General features: G+C 41.1%; 1 protein-coding gene across 6 annotated transcripts in view; it reads left to right on the top strand.

The window, feature by feature from the left end:
* Positions 1-11,878: 11,878 nt before the first annotated feature.
* Positions 11,879-16,009, top strand: part of MARCHF8 (membrane associated ring-CH-type finger 8) — an 88,444-nt gene continuing 84,313 nt past the window's right edge. For 4 of the 6 annotated variants that reach the window (XM_062000896.1, XM_062000897.1, XM_062000893.1 and 1 more), the window contains exon 1: positions 11,879-12,065. The gene's annotated coding sequence lies outside the window, so the exon portion shown is untranslated. Of the gene's footprint in view, positions 12,066-12,329; positions 12,542-16,009 lie in introns of those variants that run through there. The other 2 variants (XM_062000904.1, XM_062000894.1) reach the window with 2 other exon arrangements.

The following is a 16,009-nucleotide window of genomic DNA, read 5'->3' as shown; positions in this document are numbered from 1 at the left end:
TATCATGACCAACACTGTGTGCTTTAAATAAACCTCCTGAAGCCTTACAAATGTATTAGCAAAGGCAATGTGGGTGTTCAATAAATGGCATGTGTTAACCTGCAGCCTTTCTCCCCTCTAGCTGATACTGTACAAAGGCAGTTCAGTAATTGCATGAGATACCTCTAATGAGCATGCTGGTACTGCAGAAAGTGATGTTGGAGGAATGTACCAAGTGAAAGCCTTTCCTCTTTATTTCCTTTATGTGTCTGAAATCCTTTTATAAGCTTATGTTATTTTAGGTGGTGTAGTATAAACAGATTAATAAAACAACTCCCAACAAACCGCCAAAACAAAAGAAACTCTGATGCTGTGTTCCAGTCAGAAGTAGCAGCTAATGAGCATGGCAATCCCAAGGGCGGGGGGGGGGAAAGAGGATCACTGAAAGGGAAAGAAGTAACTTGAAGAATTTTTGTCCTTGGAGGAAATCCATTTCATGTAGCCCACTTGCAACTTCTTAAACCTCCTGGAGTTTTTGGAGAGAAATAAATTATTCTGGGTAGCGATAAGGTAAAGAAGATTCTATGTATGTGACCTCTGTCATCGCCTTATCTAGTTTTGACTAAGTATAATTATTAGGAAGTCATTTTGCAGTGCATCAGAATGGACATACTCAAGTTTTAGGAAGACTATATCACTTAGATGTGTGGCAGGTACCTGTGTGTCAAATCTTAATTTTACTGTTTGTTTCTGCATATGCATAATGAGATGCTCAACAATACCTTTCAGAAAATGCAGTGTAGTAATAACCTAATTTCCATGTATGTAGCTTCTCATAATTTACATTATACTTCATTTTGATTGTACCTAATATGGACATTATTGTGCAGAACTCTTCCGGTTTTGTTTACATCTCCAGTACTGTGTTAAAGGCACTCTTATTTTCAACCAGTAGTACAGCCCTAAAAGCATTTAAATCTGTAATTAGCTGTTCTAGTTGCTAATTTATATGCTATCAGGTTCTACCAAATCCTGTGTTAGACTGGACTATGGATTAATTACTGTTTACTGTGTAAACTTACCTAAATGGTTTGGTTTTATAAGTATTAGTCAGTACACTGTGGTGCTATGCATCTCATGTAGACAATTGTTTAGCTTTTGTGTATTTGTTCCTGTAATTAGATTGTATCATAAAGCATTTACATAATAGAAATTTGGCAATGGTTTTGATTTGTGCTTCTTTACCTTCCTGTCAAGTATCTTTTGCATGCTTCTTTTATGCTTGAGGATCTGAAGGATAACAAGGCTGGTCTCTTGCTGAATGGCTTCCAGGATTCTTGTTTCAAATTGGTAAGTGCCACAGAAGTGTCAAACACTTTTGGATCTTGAATGAAATCTTTCCTTTCTCTAAAATCTCTAGAAGGTCACACTGATAAAAATCTTTCTGCTTGCAATTCCCATCTCTGTTCAGTTTGCAGTCCCCTGGGATGTAATTGCACTCGTCCCTTCTGCTACCAGTCTTCAGTTGTAGACAAGGCTAGAGTTTTTAATGCTTTATATTACAAAAATGAAGTTTTTCTAGCTTCTTTACATATAATGAATTGGGCTCTTTGGTTTCTTTGCAAGTAACAGGGGACCATCTTCTGAGTGTAAATTGTGGGTTTGGAGTTGTTTGTGCCTTTAAGGAGTTGCTTCCACCTATGGCTTTTGTGTTGGGTCATGTTTTTCAACTTTTTATGTGTATCAGTTTCATCTTGAAATGCATTTGACACTTTTTCTGGTATCTATGTTGGCACAGAGTCATAGTTGCTCACATTGAGGATGTTCCTGTAACTAATAAAACTATGTAGCTACAGAACAGTTGTTTGAGCATGTTACTTCTGATCACTGTGGTACTTACCTTGATCTTAGTTTGGGGTAGTTTTGCAATGTTTGTAACGGAATATTGGATGGAAAACAAGTGAAAAAAGGTGATTTCCTTCCTGTAGTTATTGTTCTGTTTAAAGAGTGTGGTCTAAAAGTATCAAATGATGTGCCAATAAAAAACTGAACTTCAGGTGTTTGTTGTGAAGCAGATATTTCAAGCTGTTAGGGTATTGTGGATGATAGCTCTTTGTTTTTAATATGTTAGAACTGTATATTCACTTTCTCAGCGTAAGTATCAGCAAAAACAGTGTCCTGTTTCTTTAGTTAGTTTCAATTCCTCATTTATATTTGACCTTTCTAAGGTTACTTACATTTACCATCAAATAATACAAGCATATCTGTGCACAGGTAAAGGGACATTCCTTTTCACAATAACTAGTTTTTATCCTTCTTTTCCCTGCACAAACTGAGCAAATATATAAATTAAAGGTTTTGTTAACGAAATGTTTTAACTAATCAGAAATGCTTTCTTACCCTTTGTGCTAGAAAAAAAGCAATTGCTTGAAAAGATAAGGAGGGTTTCGTTTCAATTGTGACCTGTTAATGGATGGCATGGGATGTCAGTGGAGACCCCAGACTGAGAGAAGATTTGAGATGACCAGTCAAATGTGCAAAATCAGGAGAAAACTATGTATTTCTAATGACACTTAGGCTATTGCTAGTTTTCACCTACTTTATATTTCTAGCCTGTCTTTATTTCCTAATCAGTGAAACGGGGAATCCTGTATTTATCAGGTAGCCTTCTTGAGCAAAGTATTTCATCAAGCTGGCCTTTGTTCTCCCACATTGCTTCAGTTACAGTAGGGCAGATGTTTTTGTGATTGTTTTTTTCTTCTTTTTCACTTGAGGGAATCCACCACTCCCTTTTTATTAGAATTTACAGCCATAGATTAAAAGAAGAGGTCATCTACTTCAGCTCTTCAGCCTTCCTGAGATCCTATAGGATTTTTCCTAAAGAATCTGGTAAGAGTTTCACGAAGACAGTTGTGAGGTAAAGAACAAGCTGTACTCCAAAACCTTTTCAGTCCTTTAAGAATGATATGCCAGTTTTTCTGTATATTTCTCTGGATGAAACCACATCATCCCAGCACATATGGATTGACTCTTTGAGCCAAGTTCTTTCCTGCAGCTAATTCCCAATTGTAACCACCTTCACTTGGGACCTCTAGCTACATTTGATTAGAAAGACTGAAAGGCAGTTCTTTCAAAGCAACCGTGTAATTTTTTGCTTTATATTCTTTTATGGCCATTGTGTGTGTATTTCTCAAAGTTAGCTCAGGTAATTGTTTTGCCTTTCCCATTAACAGTTCATTAGGGGAAAAAAAAAAAAAAAATCTCTGCATAAGCAGCAATTTAGTAGCTTATCTACAGAAGTTTACATAAAAGAAGACCATTTCCCAACTTACTGTTAAGACTTCAGTCAGTTTATTGGTAGTCTGGCTAATTTGAAGCAATTTCTGCTGGCAATATGCAGTGTAAGAGACAAGTTTTGTCTGTTCCACAGTATCTTACTGGAATGGTGGTTGCCTAGTAATTATGTCGTTTTCGAAGTTATTGTAAGCATCAGTCTGAAAAAAGAACTGTGTCTGGAAGTGTAGTCTACTAGTTTGTGTGTCACTTTCCTCTTACATAGGGACTTTTGTGGCAGAGAACGTGTTGCTTTCTGTATGAAGCTGCAGAGAAGAGTCACCAGGGGGCAGCGGAGGCATTTAAGAATGGCAAAACTGTTGGTTTCTGTCCAATAATGAGATTTATTTTTAAAAAGCACCTTAGATGAGGAAAAATGGGATTATTTCTCTATAAGCCCATATTTCTTTAATCAGTCCACTCTGAACAGAACTGAGGAGGCCAGCAATATGAAGTGTTCCTTCCCTTTTCCAAATTCCAAAGTTTTTCAAAAATCTTTGAAAAGTGTGTTAAAAATATATGATTGTATTACATTAACTAATAGTTTAACTATTGCAGAATATAGAGCCCTCCTTCTCTTCCTTCCCACTAACCCTACAACTATGGATTTCAGAGGTGTCTGCTAGCTAAGTTATTCTGCAATAAAAATATTACCTGTCCCCCTAATTTTGTACTATAGAATGACAAATATTGCTTTCCTTTTCTTATGGGTTCAGAATGAGGATATGAAAGCATAAATTCAGTGGTGTGTGATGGGTATACATCAGTAATTGCTCAAACTGACCACTCCTTGCTACTTGTCCTTTCTGGCTTTGCAATTCAACTTTATGGGTCTTCAGCAACAACAATTTATTCCTAAACCATACTTGAAGGCTCTTTTCAGTCCTTTTTAATCCAGTCTTCAGCAGGGATGATTACTATATAAAATACATATAGTGTGTGTATATATAGCTACATAAGGATTATGTATTCTCAAGGCATCTGGATGGTGAATTGTTGCTGAAATTAGGCGTTCTGCCCAGCACTAGAAATACAAAACAATACCTAATGATGAAAAATAGTAAGAGTCACATGGTTTGTGACTGAGGATTAATGGTTGTAAATAAAAACACTAAAGTTTTCTGAAAGGAAGTATGAAGAAGTTTAAAACTCTGTCTTCTTTATCTTGGGGTTTTTTTCCTACAAATTAATTTATTGTTTTTAAGTGAACAGTTAATGCCTTTTCTCTCCATCTATCCATAGACATAATGTGTAAACAGTCTTTTTATTTTACTTGAAGTGATGTTGTTTGAACGGTAGACTTGGATTTATTTTACATAAATCTAATTTGTACTTAATGTCAAGTGCTGGAAAATAATGGGCCACATATGGGATATGGTAGTGATTTGCTAAAAACCCTCACTGGCTGGCACAAAGTTACAACACAGAGATGCATAATGAAATATCTTTGTATTTAAACAAGGTCCTGAGACTGAGAGTTCTGTGACAAGGATGTCTTCTTAACATTGTCTCTCTTGCCAGTGATTGTAGGTAGTTTGCTTTAGGAGAAACAGAGGACCCATCAAAATAGTTTGGATTAGTTTGAGATGCATCCAGTCCAGCATCTCTCTCTGAGAACACCAGGTAAGAGAGCGAAACTTCAGAAGAAGGTACAAGAATTATTCCATAACCAAACATGCAGGAAACTGTTTTCAACACTGGGAAAAAATTCTTACCTCCTATTCTAGTGGCTGGTCTGAATTGTGAAGAACTTGATGTCTCAGTGTACAGTATGATATTGACTTGGAATCCCGTAAAGACATAAAACTAACTTTGAATCTGGATAGATTCAAACTCTCCCTTATTACACTGTTTGTGTAATGCAAAAAGCATTTTGTTTCACTGTAATTTTGAATTTCCTACCATTTTTTAATTGAAATTAATTTGGTCTAGTGTAATGAGCAAGGGAGAACAGCATCTCCTGAATATTCAGTATATTCAGCATTTATATTGTTGATCAGGGTGAAGAATTAATCTACACAGAGATGCAGATAAGCAGGCTCTTCTTTATTATGCAGCACTGGGGAACACAGAGGATAATCTCCTAATCATGCTCTGGTGTTAGTTACAATTTTCAAGGGTTTTATACATTTTAAACAAAGAACTACATTTGCCAACAAAAGCATGCATTAAATGTCCATCTTTTAATTTGCCTTTTAGCTTGATTGGTTCCTAACTATTATAAAATTTCTCTATCATAGTGATTGGTTAAACACTAATAGAAGGATATCAGTCCACTCACACCATCCACCTGCACTGGCAACAGCCAGGTTTTTTTTCCTAACAAACACCTGCACCAGGTATCTTGTGATTATATGAAGTATAAATCAGCAGTTACAGAAAAACTAAAGTAACAAAGTTATTGTATTAACCATTTGTTTAATAGCTTGCCACACATCACTGCTAAAGGTTGTGTCGCTATGACAGAGGAATCAGACCATGAAGGGCCACATGGCAAACACTATGAAGAAAACGAAGAAAGACCACTTTTTTGCAACTCTTGCAGTTTTTTCAATTTAAAGGAGTACTTGCAAAATCATTAGGTGATTAAACTACTTGCAAGTGCTTAACAAGTGTTTAGCTAGTTAGTGTGGTGTTAGGTTACTGACTAAAATAATGTTGTATCTGCAAGGATATCATATCTCCTCTTACTTATCATTTTTATGGTATTGCTTCACCATCTTTGCTATTCCAGAGCCTTAATTATGATTGCTGTCCTCTGAATCTTCTCTAATTTTGCGGTATACTTTCATAGACCCTTTCATTGTCTACAGTTCCCTTGTTGCCATATTTGTATCTTGTGTATTTAGCTTTAATCTGCTCATGGCACTGTTACAAAAATTGTGATTAAAATAATATGTGGTAAAATATGCCTAGGGTTCTTCCAAGGGAGGTCCTATAAAAATGCTTAGTATTATTAATCTGTAGTCTGGACAGGATATAAATAGCATTAGTTACAGTGTGTGGAGAAAATGTAGGAAAGCTCTGCAAGAGGAACATCTAGCTGACTTCAGCACAATAGCTGTGCTAATGGGGAATATGATGTCTGGGTTTTGTTACACAGAAAGACGCTGCCTATTTTACGCCTTCACCACATCTATGTGTTGGATGCAAGCTATCTGTTTATTGCAGTGGGGAGAGTCAAAGCTGAAATATTGACTGCAAGAGGCAGGCTCAGTAAATGCCTTTACTCTACCATATATTTGGGGTTGGGGAGGGGAGTAAGCTAATACAACTTCTTCTATACACTCCTCCATGGTCTGAGTAACAAACCTGGAAGTGCAACACAGAGCTTGGGACCTTTATTACAAGTTTTGATCAGTTTTTGCAGGTGTTTTTTTTTTTTTTGCAAAGTAGGGGAAGCTGTAGTCCCAGCTGCAGGACCACCTGACCATTGGAGATGTATTTCTTCTCACTGAGCTTCACTTTTTTCCAGTAGTGCACATCCTGCCTTGAGTAGGCATTAAATTTACTGGGGTACAAAGAAGGGACTTCTCCTTTCTTTTACCTAGTTACTACATGACTTGCAGTGCTATAACCCATAATCAAGTGGGACACCTTAAAGTTGTTGATTGGATTTCCCTAGACCCAGTTCACCTATACCTGGACAACTAGTTTTATGTAGTGAAATTACCTTAAAAAGCCAGTTTATTGCATTTTAAAACCTTTTTCTTAGTTTTGAGGCTCAGTAATGAGAGAATCCCTATTAACACTTCTACAGAGGATAGCATTTATGAGGCCTGGGTTGGGTTTTATGACTGCAAAAGCTTATCTGCTCTGAGATAGATTCAAAGCTGTATCCAATCTTGTCAGTCTTCAAAGCCACCCTCACATGACTCTGAAGAGTTGCTGAAGTCTGATGGGGTATGTAGTCATATGCGTGTCTGTCACATGCCATGCCAGATTAAACCTGTCACACGTGGGAATCCACAACCTACAACGGTCTTGCATTGCTACTCTGGGAGAATGTTAAGAGTTGGATTTGCAGGCAGGAGTGCTTTTTTTTCCCCTCCCACTGCTTTCCAAGTGAGACGTGAATGGCTGATGCAACTCTGTCTCAGAGATGGGTTTGAGATGATTTCATGCAAGTGATTTTCCAAGGCCAGGTTTTGGTAAGATATATTTACCATGGTGCTAATTTATATCTTGCATCTGAGACTGAAGAAAGTCTGATATATTTCAGGCACTTTGTAATTAGACTCAAGATCTCTCTAGATCAACTATATGGAGCTCTGGTGGTGTTTTTATTAAAGGTGATACAAGCTTAGAAATATGGTGCTTTTCTGTAAAAGCTCTGTCCTTCAACTCTGGACAGTGCATTCTGCTGGGTGACTGCTTGCAAGTCACCAAAGATGAGGCTCACCAAAATCAATTATCTGAGAAAGAAAAATGGTTTATTTTACAGTGACAGCAGCTTTCTGGATATGTTGCATGTATATAGCCAATGAGTAGCCTCACTTCTGGACTTACTGTATTCTTAACTCAAAACCAGAGAGTCAGTGCTTTAACCCTGTAAGGTGTTTGTTCAGCATTGTATCATCTTTCTAGTGCCTGACAGGCAACTCTCATGTATCATCTAATTTCATCTCTCATTCAGATCTAAGCTTTTGCCATTTACTGAAGCAGGATACAGTTTTCAGGCAGCAAGCCTCTGTCAGTCATCACATGCCTGAACATTCCTGGTTTGTAATACTGATGTTCTAGGCTGGCAAAGGAAAGGAGTGATAGTTGCTACTTTCCTATTATTGAGGGAACCGGGAAAACACTTAAACTTTCTGTGTTCTTGAAACAATCTTAGCAAATAATTTTCCTCCTAAAATTGTCCAGAAAGATGCATCTAGTTTTCTTCATGTTCTAAGGGGAGAATGGCAAAAACTTCTTCCACTTACCCTGTAGAACAGTGCTGCGTGAGGCACAATGATAACAGGTTTTAAGGAATTCCAAATCTTACAGAGGGAAATTGTTTTATTTCCTTTTCCTTTCAGAACCTGAAATCATCATTGTATGAATAAAAAAGTCAGGAAAAATGTAAACTTTATTTGTATTTCCTTCAATTTTTCTACTTGAATTGACATCTCTTCCTTTCACCTTCCTGTAATGTTCCTCTTTTTCCTTCTCTTACCAGAATCTATTTTATTGACCAGAGAACTTTTGGAGAAATTCCACTCATCTATGCCAGTAGTGTGCATAGAAAGAGTGAACAGATGGGGGAACGCCCAGCTCAGGATACACAGGTGGAAAGAAATAAAGGAACTGAGCTGTCTTGAAGAAAAACTGGCAAAAAAAAAAGCCTTCTGAGTGCATCTTGTCCTGTCTGTATGTGTCATATTTGCACGTGAGCATATATGCACATGTCTGGATTTAAAGCTTCCTAGTCATCAGGCTTACATTCTCTTCCTTGGTAAGCCAGTCTACTTGATGTGTTTCTCTACATTTGAAATTAATAGTCCCAGATTCACATATGTGCCTGTGAAATCAATGAGCCTGGATGTACTTCGTGCATGAAGGCACTTACACCTGCCTGTTTTTCACAAGAGGTCTTTTGAGGATGTGGATGTGGGGGATTTGTAGTCGCTCATCAGTCACGTAAATGTGATTCCCCTGCCAAACTCTGGGGATGCTTCCAGCCCCGAGTCCATAATGGCTGTTCTGATTACAGTGATATAATATTGCTTGGGTTTGTACAAAAAGCTGCAAGGAAGTGTTGTGGTGTCTTAACATAGGAGACTTGTGTAGCTCATTAAATATATGGCAGCAGTAGTTTTAATTTGTACTTGGAAACAGATTTTCCCTAGAAAATCTAAGTAATTTTGGAGACCCAAACCACAGTGGAATTCTAAAGTAATCCTCTAAAGTATTGTGGAGTTGCTGCTGAGACCTGCAGGTGCTCTGGCCATTATTGTAGAATTAAAAGATAGTTCATCTGGGAAAAACTGAATTACACTTTTTCACATAACTACTGTGTAGATTGTCATAACCAAAGACAAAAAAAGAGGGCATAATTGTGCAATAGTTTAGAGTCTCCTGGTCATGAAGTACTTCTCCTGTTATGACTTGAAACGAATTGAATTTATTGTTGATGGGAAGTATTTACAAAGCTGTGTGTGTATACTCGATCCACATCTCATGTGTAGGGCACCAGTGCAGCTTTCTGCAGCCCCATCAGGATCTTCAGGTAAGTGTGATATGCATTTCTAGGTGCATATTCCCCACCTACAGTTTAGCTTTGCGACAGAGGTACCTAGTCCACAGGGTCAAGATGTTCTATTTCCGTAATGTTTTTTTAAAAGTTCGTATCTCCTATTCAGACTGTGAACAGCAACACTAGCTAGAAGAATTTAAGATTTCCATTTGACTAATGGCCTTTAGCTTAAGTTTATCCCTCTTTATTACTTTGTCCTCTTCCTTATTTTTTTTAAATGAGATTAACATTGGGGAATTGGTAGGGGGAAGACATTTGGAAAGGCTCAGGTTTGCATTTTCTACAGAAAGCTGTGAGGTGCATGCAGAGAGGATGTTCCACAGTAGTGTTTGCTCTTCAGTATCAGGGGCTTACACCTGACTCTGCAGTCCTGTGTTCAGGAGGTTGTTGCTAAGACTTTTAACTCAAGAACAGCAACACGTGTTAAAATGCTGGACAAGGTTTCTGGGGAAAATGAGAGATTGTGGAGTAATTAATAATTGCAAAACACTGGGAAGGCTTAGATCTGCAAAGGGAATTTAGGAACTTTGCTCCCCATGAGAATTAAAGGTGGTGTGCTGGTGGCTTATTGTGGCTTCTTTCATTTCAGGCCTAATCATTAGTTATTGTAGGTTGCCTGGAAAATATGCCTTTGATGTGACTATTTCTGTATAATTAATATTTCTATTCTGGTTGTGTTTGCAGCCCCCTTTCCTAGTTTGGCACACAGTACTGAGTGCCAAGCTATGTTGTTCCCACACTGGGATACAATAATTGAAAACATATTTTTCTAATCCACAACAAAACAGACTAAAAAATATGAAGGAAGACACTAGCTTCCTCTGAGATAGCCCTGCGGTCTCCAGGTAAGCCAGCAGTACATCTTGGGATGGAAACCCAGTTCTTTTTACAAGCCAGCACTGCAATATACTGCCTGTCAGGAAGATGTGATAATCATGACATATGCATGTTACCGTACCCTTTCTTATAAAGGGATACAGTCTAAGTTTTGGGGGGTTAGCTTCAGCCTACATAAGACTAAATAGGAATTGTAGACACTCTTCCCAGGAAGACACACTGTGTGCTGTGGGGGTGGTACTTCTCCCAGCTTCACTGCATGGGTGTGCCGAGTCCTAATTCTGAAATGTAATGACAGGATTTCAACCCATCTTCTCTGTGCTCTAAAAACCTATTGTAACATGTCATTGTTCTGTAAGGAGTGGTTGTACTCTGCATCAAGAGAGGTTACCTTACTCATTTTCGGCTTTTCTCACTTCTCTAAGGCTAAATGTAATCTCCCTGGAGTCTCATAAATTATTGATGTGGCAAAGTACAGACTCAGGAGATGAAAATCTTTTAGTAGGTTTAGTGAATGAACTTGTATGTCAACTCAGGAACTTTTCTTGTCTTCTGTTTTTTTTCTCCTAATAGTATCTGCTTTCTTGTCCGTGCTGCACTGACAGAAACAGTTCAGAGAGGCTGCCTGTCATCCTGGTCTTTTTCACATATTCCTATGTGGGATAGATACCATATCTGGACAGAGGAAATCTCTCCCTTGGCATTTCTCATAAAAAGCTCACTTTGCACCCCTCCAGCCCCCATATAATTCACCTCAATAGTGTAGTTCACCTATTCGAGTGTATCTATGGAGATTCCTCTTCGGGAAGAAATTACTGCAAAATGGAAACATTAACAGAGGGTACGGGGCCCAGAAACAGCTATGGGGCAAACTTAATAACATCCTTTTAGGCACTCAGACCTTTTTCTTATGTAATCTGCTAATCAATCAGTATATGCTGGTGAATAACTAATACAAAACACCTTTTGCAGCTGCCTAGAACGCCTTTTCAGGCTTACAGCAGACATAGACTTCAAGAAGTGGCACCACAAGAAGTCATTTCCTTCTAACTGTGCTAAGAGAAAGCCCCTTTTCCCTCAGCCGTGACCTCAGAATTGCAATGTGGTGGCAGAAGGGGGTAGGGTGAGAGCAAAGCTCAAGACAGCTGCAGCCCCTCGCCTGTGGGCCGATTTTTCATCTTTGGGTTCCCGGTACCTGGCTGCGCCTGCCTGCCCTTGGTCTCCTACTGGCGCAGGTGCCAGAAGTCCTCCCGGTCCGCGACGTTGTTTCTGGGGGAAGGTGCCGCCGGACGAGGGATGAGGCCGCATCTCCGTTTCACGTGTCCGGAGCGCGGAAAGTGCCCGTGGAGTAACGTTAACCCGAGCCGCAGCCGCGCCGCGCCCTGCCCCGCCGGGAGAGCCGCGTCCCCAGTGCGCAGCGCCCGCCTCGCCTCCCCGTCCTCCTCCGGGCCAGGGGGCGGGCCGCGGCGGGGCGGGGCGATGACAGGCAACCCGGCTGGGCAGTCGCGGTAAACAGGAGCCGGGCCAGAGAGCCGGCGGTGCCCCCGCCCCGCGGGAGCTTTCTGGCCCTTGGGCGCAACGGCCCGCCGCTTCCCGGCCCCGAACATGGGCAGCGGCAGCAGCTGCCGCAGCCAGAGGAGGAGCCGCCGGCCCGGGCCCTGTGCGGGGCACCAAGGTAGGCTCGGCCGCCGCCCTGGCCGCGGGGAGATGCCGCCTCTGCTTTCTCCGCGGGTGTCGAGCAGCGTCCGGCGCGGGGAGGCCGGAACCGGCGCGGCGGGGAGCGAGGCTGGGCCACGGGGGTGGCCCGAGGGCGCTGCCCGGGATGCCGCTCGGCCAGCGGGGGGCCCGCTGCCCAGAGGCCGCCGCTCGTGCCGCAGCCGCGGGCACCACCTCGTCCTCCGGGCGCGGCGGCGGCGGCCCGCAGGTGAGGCGCTTCCTGGGAGCCGGCTGGTGCCGGCGGCGAGCAACAGGCAGCCGTGCGAGGCCGGCGTGGCCCGGCCCGCGACTGCCCCCGTGGGACGGGTGACCGGGGCAGGGGCAGCACGGCGCGGCCGCGGGGTCGCCTCCGCCGGACCATGGGGCCGGGGCTGCGCTCGGAGAGTTTGGGGCCGTTCCTCTACCGGAGCCGGGGAAAAGGCACGTAATTCACTGGTAAGAGGCTTTCCCACCTCCGTCCTCTTTGTCTGCTCAGCTTTGGCTTGGTCTGGTTGCGCGTTGGCGCTGGGGGGATTAATAGCGCATGGGAGAAACCGAGAGGGGATCAGCTTAGTGGGAAAAGCACTGTGTTTGCACCGGGTCTCTGACTTGGTGAAGGACCCGAATTTGCATTCAGTAAGAGACGTGAAACAAAGATATGCTAGGGAAAAAAAGGTACATGAGATGTACTGGACACAACGTGTTTGTAAAAAATCGTGAAGTTTCAGTGTAGACCGAGAAACAGAATTCTTTCATGCTTCCTGGAGCTGGTTGAAGGTTACAGTAATGCTCAAGTTGTTCTGAACCGGAAGACTTTAACTTTTCATCTTTTTAGGACACTGGAAGCACAAGCAAAGTTAGAATCATAACATGCCAACATGAAATCAGTTTGCTTCACACTGAAGTGCAAGAGAGCACACAGCTCAAGCCGTGCTGTAGGCAAAGACATATATTTCCAAGCATTGCAAATTTGTGAAATGACCTGGTAGGATGAATATGGAAGGGACAATTTAGGTAGAGATTGACTGGAGGTGGAAAGAGGTCTTGTAAAGAAAATGCAGATGGGAGAGGAGAACCAGTCTGACAACACTTCAGTTAAAGCAGCAGCACTCTTTTTGAACTTTTGCTGTGGAAATTAGTTCTGGGGTAGTGTCAGTTGAGGCCGAGGTTGATCTAGTAATAGCCCTAGTCAGAAACTTTCATAGGAAGTAAGTTTTCTTTGAAAAATGCTTATTTACCAAACCTGGAATGTTTTCTTTGAAACCAATCAACACTGGTGGTTATCCACCCATGCTGAGTTCTGTTAAGTCTACTTCTGGACCAAGATTGCTGGAAACATCCAAGGGTCCTGGCTCAAGGGTATGGCCCAGCACCCTAGATAATACCTCCTGAAAGGTGTTGACAGCTTCTCAGCTGGGGCCCAAACTGTTTGGTGCCAGACTCTCCAAAGCAAGCTTGTAGCTGCTCAAAGAAAATGAGACATTCCCCAGGATTTGATGTTGCTACAGTTGCTGAAACTGATAGGACTACTGAAGTCTGAACAACTTATCTCTTTGCTGAAGACTTTGTGTGACTTTGGTTAGTCTGATGTGAACTTAAAAAAATTCACAATTCACTGTTGTTGTTAGTGTGTTGGTGTTTAGGTTTTTCAACTTGGATTTCAGCTAGTCAGCAGTTTTCCTTATAGAGGTAAACTAGTTGAAGCAATTTTCTGGTTTAGTGTGTCACGTTGGCAGAAAGGCTGCAATGCTTTTCATGTCTCAGTACATGGATATGTGGCCAGAATTGGTGGAGGTGTCCAGATGAGGCAATTATGATTCCAGTGCTAGAAAATCCACCTGTTCTCTGTCTGCTTTTGGCCAGTCTCAAGTGTTAGGAGGATAAATTGATTCAGTATGCCAAATTAACTTTTTATATTTTTAGGATGAGATTTAAAAGAAAAAAAAAACAAAACAAACAACTCTTCTGCTATTTCAAATCTAACCTCTAGGACAAGCAGCTTTCCTATGTTCAAGGGTGAAAGGACTCAGTCTTCCCAGCTGCTGAAGCTATCATACATGTTTTGCGCAATGTACTGAAGTCTCTGCTGGCCTGATTTCCTTTTTGCTCTTCCAGACACTGATACTAGCAGGGGGAGCAAATTGCTTCCGGAGTGTGGCAGCTCCCAGTAGTAATGCTGGTTAAGGAAGGAGTGGTAGGTGATTCTTACCAATCCTGAATAGATTCTGCTGCCTGAATTGAGTCTTATGCTATGGGTCTTTTCTGAGGTGTACAGCAGGAGTCAGCTCTGCTGTGACTGACTGATAGCCAGCTTCAGAGGTACCAAAGAATAGAGTGTGTTTGGCGATTTACCAGGGGAAAAAAAAACCAAACAGGAATGAAGCGTCATTTTTTTTTCTGAATTTATTGTATTGTATTGTTTTGCTTTGCTTTTACTCTGGTCGTGCCCTCTTTCACTTCACAAAAATATATGGACATCTTGATCCTGTAGAGTCGTCTCACTAATATTCTGTAAGAGGCTGCAGCTGGGTTACTATAAAAATCAACAGGCTTTGAAGGAAGCAGCTTGCAGGAGCCTTGGATGTTATTTTACTTGGACTGGGTCTGCACATAGCAGACAAATATTGCAAAGCTGTAAAAGGCTATAAAGAATGGAAAACTTCAAGTCTGGGAAAAACTTCACTTCTAGAGCATAAGGTATTAGAGGGGAAATCTTGAGGAAACAAGCTGTAGTGCCTGCTTCTTTTCTTTCTCTGGAGCATCTAGTGCTAGCTGCTGCAGAGCTGAGTGAACCACATAAACCACACATCTAATTCACTGTATTAATTTCCATAGTGAGACAAAACTTGTGCAGAGTTTACTGTGACTTCTGTTTTGCTGACTTGTGTATCTGACTGAGAAGATCTGGTGGCAGCTTACTTTGGCATAGCAGAGTTGCCATTAAACTTGCTGGGTGGGCTTCGTTCGTTGTGAAGTTTCACCACTCCAGGTTATTAAAACCTTCTTCACTAAGTTAGGACCATTTTTACTAGTTCTATTGTCAGGCTTTTTGCTGAAAACACCACTTGTCCAAAGGACTCATCATTTTCAAAACAGATTCTTGTTTACTTCTTCCCACAATACTTTTTGGGTTTTTTTTAAATCAAGCTATCTAACCACATTCTTATAAAGCATTAAAAAGAATAACAGGTTACATCTCGTTTATGGATTCTGGGGTAAGTAAATGAATAAGAACTCTTGAAAGTACGGCCTTTTTGCAATTAAAGGTACATTTTAAGATCTGTGTTATTCTTAAATGTAACTCATCACCAGCCAGTTCACAAACAGCAAGAAATATCTCAATCATCATCAGTTTCTAGTGTGTGCAGTTTTTTCACCAGGGACCAGGAGGAAGGCTGGCTTTATTATGTGCCCAGCTGGTTATGGGCTTTGAGTTGTTTTAGATGAAAGATACATGTAAGTGACTGTTGAACTTATCTTTTAAAATAGGTAACTCTCTGGAGTTCACCTTTGGTACCTGCAGGCAAGGAGGAGACCTTAGTAGCACATCTTGAATTTAACCAGAGACCTGGCAGAATGCTGAGGTTGACTGAATTAAAGTCAGCTAGTAAATGAGCACTTTGGAGACTTATTTAAGGATCCAAATTGTAATCCTTGCAGAATGTGTTGCCAAAATAAATACAGAATGTAAATAATATATGTTTTGCGAAGGATCGGATTTTATGTATCACTTAGGTATGCCTTGTAATCTGCCTCTTAAAGTTTCTGTGTGTCCTTCAAAAAGCATCAGGACAGAAAGGCATGTCACCACTCTAGTCTGCAGGTGAGACTGGTCATGAACAGCTGTGACAGTTTCTCCGTGGGAGAAACAGGCATTCTCCTTGGGAAAACAGGCATTAGATTTAGGAATGTCACTGAAGAGGT

The sequence above is a fragment of the Colius striatus genome, chromosome 8 (assembly GCF_028858725.1).
Source record: "Colius striatus isolate bColStr4 chromosome 8, bColStr4.1.hap1, whole genome shotgun sequence".
In the NCBI taxonomy this organism is placed as follows: domain Eukaryota; kingdom Metazoa; phylum Chordata; class Aves; order Coliiformes; family Coliidae; genus Colius; species Colius striatus.
The sequence above is the reverse complement of the archived record's forward strand: the minus strand, read 5'-3'. Positions and strand labels throughout refer to the sequence as shown.